An 8,601-nucleotide genomic window follows, 5' to 3' on the forward strand; every position below is an offset into this window, starting at 1 on the left:
TTAGTTATTGGTAAAACATCTATTCATTTAAAAATTTTAATTATTAAAATATTTTTATTATCCATATGTGAATATTTTTCTTAATATTACTATATATAATAACATTGGAAAATGATACGATAATAAAGGTGATGTCTCTAGAGCTCTTTGTCTCTAAGACTGCAGTTGTTTAAATTATGTTAATTAATATGATTATATAGTAAATGATTCTTTGATATTGTCATCGATTTGCCTTGTAATTCCCATATAGAGAATTTATTTTTAACAAATAGACTTTAGTTAAAATAATATAATGCATCAATATTTTCAAAAATATTAAATATACTTTTTAAGATTAAAAAAAAGATAAATTTTAATTAAGGAATGAACTTTGATTAAATTAAAATAGAATATATTTTCAGGAAAATGAAAGTAAACACTAAATTTTAAAATGAAATTTATAAAAGATAATGATGAAATCAAACTATGAATCATGATTGGAATTTAGATATTATTGATATCATACATACAAATTACTACATACAAACAGTGACCACTCTATTTTCTCTAATAACCACCATGCCATTATCATTTCTCTCATCAACATTCACCTCCCCGGGTGTTGTCAATCACCAGGTCCACGAACTGATCAAAAGCGGAAGGGTGCAAACCACAATGTGATTAGCATTCATCTTAATTTGAAGCTTCTTGTCCATGTACTTCTTTAGATCTAGGGGCTGGCCTGAGCGACTCATTGTTATTTGCTACGGAGATTGAACAGTAATAGGTGACGGGAATTAACGACAAAGAGCAAAGATTATGGGTCTGTCAAACAATTGCATGACCACCCCAGTCAGGAAACTAGGCTGAGAACGATCCTTTACCGAAACCAGGCTGAGAACGATCCTTTACAGCACTTCACACAGACCAGGAAGAGCTGTTAGTCAGGCTCTAGTCAAGCAGTACCATTTCATCAACCAGACTCAGTGACCCGCCTCCTTAAAAATAAAGGATGCAGAGGTACGATCCTTTAGAACAGATCATGTTCAAGTAAGGTCGTTGATGGCCCTGATCTGCTCTTCTCCCATGCTAACAGAACACTAATCAGCAAGGCTTTACCTCATTAGTTGGAAGTTTCAAGTCAAGTCATCTTTGGTGTTGTCATTTTTCGCAAAGACTCGCAAAATCATCATTACTGATGTCAAAGTAGCTTATAACATGTCCAAGCCAGAGCTGTATTGACAAACTAAGTCCAAATTATATTTACAGAGGATACATTGCTGAGCTAGGAAGGGAAGGGTGAGAAGCTATATACAAAGTGAAAACATCAAAAAGCAAAAACTTTTTGAGATCAACCCAAATTGACCGAAGAAACTCTTGCTATCAGAAAAAAATATGAAAACATGAGGCCCACTATACCAAGGTGGATTAAATAGTAAATGCTCAAACAAAAGCTTAAACATGCTGTGGGCATAATTGGACACCATCCATACAACCACATCACTACTAAAAATAGCATGTCATACGAAGGTAAATATGATATAAAATGTGAGAGAGGGTCATAACTTGCAAATTCTCAGATCTGTGAATCATAACGTGTTAGTAAGAGTATATCCTAGTTGTTTTGGTGAACATGTTCACAATTTTTGCAGAAATAACTTAAAAAACTGGTCAGGTAACATATAAATACAAAATATACCGATAGTGGAAGAGGAAATAAAAAAAGGAACCTTTAATTTCCTCGATATTAGATTGCAGGTGGACACTATTACCCTCAAGCATCTTAGATACCTCCTTGCCAGATTCAAATGCCCTGAGGAAATAATCTTCGATATCTTTCAAAACTTCCAACAACTCCCTTCCCCTTACAGGTGTATGAACCACTGTTAAACCCTTTTGCTCATTTAATCAAGATCCACTGGTTCTACAGTCTCCTTAACTTGCACTTTGTTTTCATTATCAGTCACCACCGCATTACTTTCTTCATCCATATTAGCATATACCTGCAATATACAAAATGATGGTATAACCTAAAGTTATAGTTCTTTAGCAAAAAAAATAAAGTTATAGTCGATGTATTTAATCTTTTATGCTGGTAAATGGTAATAGGCTCCGTCGAAACATTACATACATTTTCACAACCAATGGAGTAAAGTGGGTGCATTTTAAGCAAAATAAAAAACGGCAGAATAACATTTCACCCAATATTTGGCATCTAAGCGACGAAATGGAAATCTATATCACATTCTAATTGTAAATCTAAAGCATAATCCAATAAAAACCTAAATTAATATCAATTAAGATAAGCTATATCATGTTTTAATTGTAAGATAAGCTATATCATGTTTTAATTGAAAGACTGTTATATAGTTATTCCATGCTCTGTCCTGAGAGTATACATTGGCCATTGTTAATTACACTCCAAAACAATTATCTACCGTACTCTTTATCCTTATCTTCCATGTTATATCATGCTTATTAAATCAATATACACAACAATGTAAAACATACAACATTATCCATGAGCACATTCTTTAAAGTTCTGGGAATAAAAGGTTCATATGGTAGGTGACAAAAAGATATCCTTTAATGCTCTTACTTCCCTAAGAGTTTGTGTTTGAGTGTGTATGAGAGAGAGAGACTGATGAAAGCAATGGAAGGCGCCATTGACTAAATCGTCGACTCGATTGAAAATCTCGTTGAGAAAGAGTTGGGGATTGAGGTTGAGAGAATCAAAGAGTTGGGGATTGAGGTTGAATGAAAAGTAGAATATGGAGTAAAGTATAGAGGTCGCCGAGATGGAGAGAGACAGAGGGCGACGGTGACAGTGACTTTACGTGCAGTATATGTTTTGGGGTGTAAAACCAACCTCTGTTAGGATTTAGGAGATAGAATTGTAATAGGCGACGATCCTTACGTTTTTGTATAGCAATGAGACGAGACTAAAAAAAATGACCAAACCAAAAAACATGAACAAAACATAGGACTACAAATTATACCTATGCATATTAGTCAGCACACCTGGTTGACTGATCCCAGCCCTCCTCTGAGGTTTTGAGGTGCTATCTCAGCTATATATACAGGAACCTATAATTAAAACAGGATGCATATGCTCTATCAATAAACATTCCTCACAACATTCCCTCCATACAGCATATAGGAAAAAAATAAAAAAAATTACCACGTAAGAGATGATTCCAACACCAAATCCCTCCAGCAACCTTCTCGTGTACAAAAATGAAGAATCCTAAGAGAATAACAATTGAAAAAAGGAGAGTAGACATAGTAAAACATAGCAGAAAATAACAACTTCAAAAAATGCAGTAGAGCTTAGACTAATAGAGAAATCTCACTTTGGAAAATGACATCGCCAGCTAACCGATAATATTTGGGATAGCGGCAATCATTAACGACTATGAATCAAGAGCAAAAAGCATATTTATAAATAGCAGACTTCATCTATAGTTAACCCAAGATTTAAGTAATGACAATAGGCTTTTTTTCAATAATCAAACAAACTTACCCCTTTCCGCCCCATATACTCAGCAATTTGACCGCTAGCTATTGCCCCTAACATTGCACCCACATTTGATAACGAAACAATGAGAACTAACCTAACAAATGGAGTTAGTAAAAATACCGAACAAAAATTACCAAAAAAATAAAGACTGAATGAAAAAAGTGAAAAATCGAAAGCCTCATCTGTACCTCAGACACAGTAAGTCCAAGATCTCGGGATATAGCAGCCTGTGTAGGTGAAGAATAACCAGCCTACATATGGAATGAAATGACATCATCAAAGTAATCTACATGACTGCCTTTTTACAAGAGCCTAAATATTGTAAAAAGAATATGCAAGCAATAAGATGATCTCTGAGCTTGATTCTTAAAACTTGATTCTTAAAACTTTGGTTGATATTTTTTTCTTCCATCTACTTGGCAAAACCGATTATCGTAAATAAAGAACATTCAATAATCCACAAGCAACAGTTCAAATTTCAAGATTGTACTTGCATTAATGTAGTAACCAAAACCCATTGATTATCTAGAATCAAGATCGAATCTTGAACACATGGGCTGTACTGAAATATCTGAAAAATGATAAGAGGCATGGAAAGAGAGAAATTACAGTGAAACCAAACTGGATAGGACCCCAAAGCAACAATAAGAACACAAGCAAGAACAGAGATGGAGTTGTCACGAATGCCCTGTGAAGAGCTCATCATACTTGACTGGCGTGACCCCATTCGATACCAACTCCCTGTATCTTCACTATCCTCTCTGAAACTCATCTTGCTCTATTTGAATTGACCAAATTCAACACTAACAAAGATTTGAAGTTATACTAATGATGCAGTTGTGTATACATTTACTTCCTGTTTACATATATCAATTCAGACAGAACAGATATAGGGGGTTGATGAGGATCAAGAATAAGCCACTAATAGATATTTCCACGTTCTGCTTTGAGTTCTGATGCTGATTTGATTCATAATTAATTTCAAGCAGTTGGGTCTCTGTCAGTTTTATTCCTAAGAACACAACAGAAAAGCATGTGTAAAGTTACAGTTTTAGCCTTCTTGTTCCTGTTTGGCTTCCACTTCGACCTTTGCTGATATGTTATCTTCCCCTCCACCTCCAGTAGAAACCTTATCCGAATCAGCGACATCCACAGTCTCCATTAAGGAATCATCATTCTCAGTAGCATAACCACTATTGTGTAAAAGAGACATTCTGCATCCCAGAACAATATAACAATCATATAATGATCCCAAGCTGGTATACAAAGATGAACATAAAAAAGAAACTTACTTCTTTGAAACCTCAAGCTTCCTTTGTCTAATCTTCTCTAAAAGTGAAGATATGGGTTTCTGCACAACAGGAACAGGTTTAAATCCAGCGCCATTCTGTCATAACCAATCAAAGATACACTTATATTAGTGACGAGGCTCCTTTATCCGTCCCAGTGAACATAAATATCTAAAATGCTAAATAACAGTAATCATACAGAATTATGTATAGACTTCGCAAGAGTTTAAGACATGTACCCAAAATCACAATACTCTGATAACAAGACATCAGTTAATTATTTACCAAATATAAAATATCAAGCTTTAGCTGATAGCCTAATGAAATAAGTATGACAATGTTACTGACTTACCGCCCCTTACCTATACCCTCATGAGTCATGAACAGAGATCAGGAATTCAAAACTACATTAGCCTCTTTTCAAATCGAATGATCAGTACATGTTATGCAACCTACCGAAACACACACAATATTATCAATTACACAGACTAAGTATGAACCTCGCAGGAGTCTTTGAGATTCAGCATGGAGTTGCTCTAGATGAGCTTTCCTTTCCTACAATTAAAAACAGTAATAATCAACAAACTAAACCAGATCAGTCAGTTTAACTTATACCTAAACAAATCAACATCAAATTATACCTTCTCTTCCTTCCGCTTGTTTGAAGCCTTTTCCTTTAACTTCATTTCCTCGGAAGTACCGTTAACTCTCTCCTTCTTCTCTTTCTTCTCACTACCTTCTCCTTCACTAGTCCGCTTCTTCTCCGCCTTCCTAACCTTCATCTCCTCCTCCTTTCCATCTCTCTTCTCCGCATCTCCCCCAATTTCATCATCAAAATCCAAAATTCTCTTAGTCACTTTCCTCACTTCTCCATACATATTACTCCTTTCCTCTAAACTATCAAAACTCTCACGTGACTTATCATCAGAAGATACACCTTTGGAGCCTCCAACTCCTCCAATTTCGCAAAATCAACACGAGGCAACGACAACACACTCTCAAATTTCCTCTTCTTCTCCCTCGATCCACCTCTAGCACTCCGCTTCTTCAACCTCACCTCACTCTTAAACTCCGCAATCTTTTTCCCCAAATCCTCACTATCCTTCTCATCCCAAGACGAAAACTGTCTTTAAAATGCTTGAATGTCTCATCTCAGCACATTACTGACCATTACAATACTGAGTATTTAACCCCTAATCCTTGTAATTAATAATATACCTAAACCTCATTATAAGCACAATTACTTGAAAAAAATGTAGAGGCAAAACCCTTATTATACCCTAATCATTATAAAAACAGAAATGACATCATCCCACACATTGCAAAAAGCTTTATGACAAAGAAAATAACACAGTGGTTCAAAAGATAGACAAAAGAAAGAATAAAAAGTGCCATATGGCTTAAATTGTAATTAGCGATTAACCAAGCAGGGCAAATTTTCGATGTTGTTGCCAGTACATCAAGTGAACAATAGGAATATGCTGACTGAATCGATATGTGATTGTCTACTTTACTAACAAAAGATCAGTTCTATCACAAAGAATAAGATCAGAGATTACAAAAACTATACTTTTTAAGGAGGCTAACCAGATACAGATATAGAAGATGATATTTTTATTGAAAAAAAGCTTACCCTGATAAGTCTATATTTAGGTTCATATTTCTTGGCACTCTCAACAGATATCAAACCGAACCCCGTTGACTTTCCGCCACCAAAGTGAGTGCGGAACTTAAAAACAGAGATAGCTTGTGTGTCCTTGACTGAATACAACTCGGCCAATTTCTGCTTCAACTCGGCCTTCATAAATATAATCAGATATCTAAAAATTTAACAAAAATTCCAATAACAAAAATAAAAGCCTAAATCATGTTAAAAATTACCTTTCAGACATTAGCTTTCCCCGGATGAAGAACATCAATGATCTAAAACACCAGACAATGCAAAAACAATTACAAATAAATAGACTTGGCTAAACTGCATTCACATTACATTTAGTTCGCTTGGATTTTAAAATCATTATATATGTTTATGCAATAACACAATTTAATTTACAGCACTGATAAATTAAAAAACAAAAAAAAAAACAATTGAGTATGCAAAAACAATTACAAATAAATAGACTTGGCTAAACTGCATTCACATTACATTTAGTTCGCTTGGATTTTAAAAGCATTATATATGTTTATGCAATAACACAATTTAATTTACAGCACTGATAAATTAAAAAACAAAAAAAACAATTGAGCTACACTACACCATATTATTTTATTGCTGATTATAAATTACCAATTTAATTGTACTGACTAAACTAACTTACACAATTATGTAAAGAGAGAGGGGGAGTCTCAGAGAGTAGTTTTAAAGATTAAACAGAACATATACATGTGGATGCGAGACAGAGAGAGGGACGGAGAGAGAGAGACGTACGAATTGCTTCCTGGAGAGAAGCCTGTAACCAACACATCCTCCGAATCATCTAACTCCTCACTTCTCGAATCCTCTAAATCTTCTAATCTCTTAAAATTAACCGAACTAAACAAATCCACTTCATCCTTCTCTGAATATTTCGCCCTCTCATCTGCCTCTCTTCTTCTAAAACCCTCAGTCAATCTCTGTTGGGTGGGAGAGAGAGTCCTAATAGGCGTCCGAAGAGAGAGTCCTGATAGATTTTAGTTTTTAAATGACGAAACCAAAAAAAGTGAGACGAAACCAAAAAACATGAACAAAAAGTGGGACTACAAATTATACCTATGTTGGCTTATTATAGTATAGATAGTATAGATTTGGCCTGAGCAAGAAGGTTTCTATTGTTTTTTGGTTAAGCACGTTTCTTTTGTTCTTTTTAAATAAAATCGCTGTATCTACATAGGTACGTCGTTTAGGCAAATTTTAAAAATATAACTTCTTACGTAAATTAAGAAGTGGATGAATAGGTTAATAAAATGTTGCGAAAAGAAATGGAAGCTCCGAGCAAATAACCAGCATTCTCAACTTATTTACATAAACATGTCAAGAAAAGTAGAAACTGGAAGCAGCTTCTCTTAAACAAACGGGCGCATTGTCTCCGTGTATTTTTAATCTTGGATACATGGGAGACTAAATTTGAATTATACTGAGATTGTTCGACACAACTTTAAAGCCATCACAGTCGCAATCCCCCATATATAAAGATGGAGTTGCTTGTCGAAACTCCTGTGAAATTGTGGGGATGAAATGACAGTGAATCCACTCAAGAAGTGCATAAGTTGATGCAAGCGTCACTCACCACTTGTTTGCGGGCTGGTATTCCCGTCTAGGTGTAACTAATAACACACAAATAAACATCATGTCCCAGTACCTTATTGCGCACGACTAATCCACGTGGTACGCCCAATTCTTTACGTTTCAAAACTTACCAAAAATAGTCCATAGGTCCAATCACTTCTCCATTTTTCTTTCTTTTTCACACTACTTTTACTCCACTATCTTCTTTTTCTGCATTAAAAATCAATGGGTACCACCACTTCGCCCATTTTTCTTTCTCTTTTCCACTACTTTATACATATTTTTTAACCTCCGTGCCCAACCCATTCGATAAGAATTGGGAGGGACGGAGGGAGTACAATTCTAGCCGGTGGCTATAATCATCATCAGGAATCGGATTTTCCTAGTCGTCGAAATTTTAGAGTTTCGTTCCTTTTCTTGTCTTAACTTTTAGCCTTTTGTGGAGTTCTGCTATGTTTATAGTATGTTTGTCCCGACTTTAAGCTATTCAACTTTAACTTAAAAAAATGTTTGTTGGCTTAAAGTCATAATAAGCTGGAAGCTGACCT

The 8,601-nt window shown here is 35.1% G+C and overlaps 2 pseudogenes; both read right to left on the reverse strand.

Annotated features, from left to right (window-relative positions):
* Positions 1–801: 801 nt before the first annotated feature.
* LOC135151873 (small nucleolar RNA U3) lies at positions 802–1,039 on the reverse strand (annotated as a pseudogene).
* Positions 1,040–1,883: 844 nt separating this feature from the next.
* Positions 1,884–7,597, reverse strand: LOC108214702 (sugar transporter ERD6-like 6; annotated as a pseudogene).
* Between the last annotated feature and the right edge of the window lie 1,004 nt (positions 7,598–8,601).

The sequence above is a fragment of the Daucus carota genome, chromosome 3 (assembly GCF_001625215.2).
Source record: "Daucus carota subsp. sativus chromosome 3, DH1 v3.0, whole genome shotgun sequence".
Taxonomy (NCBI): Eukaryota; Viridiplantae; Streptophyta; class Magnoliopsida; order Apiales; family Apiaceae; genus Daucus; species Daucus carota.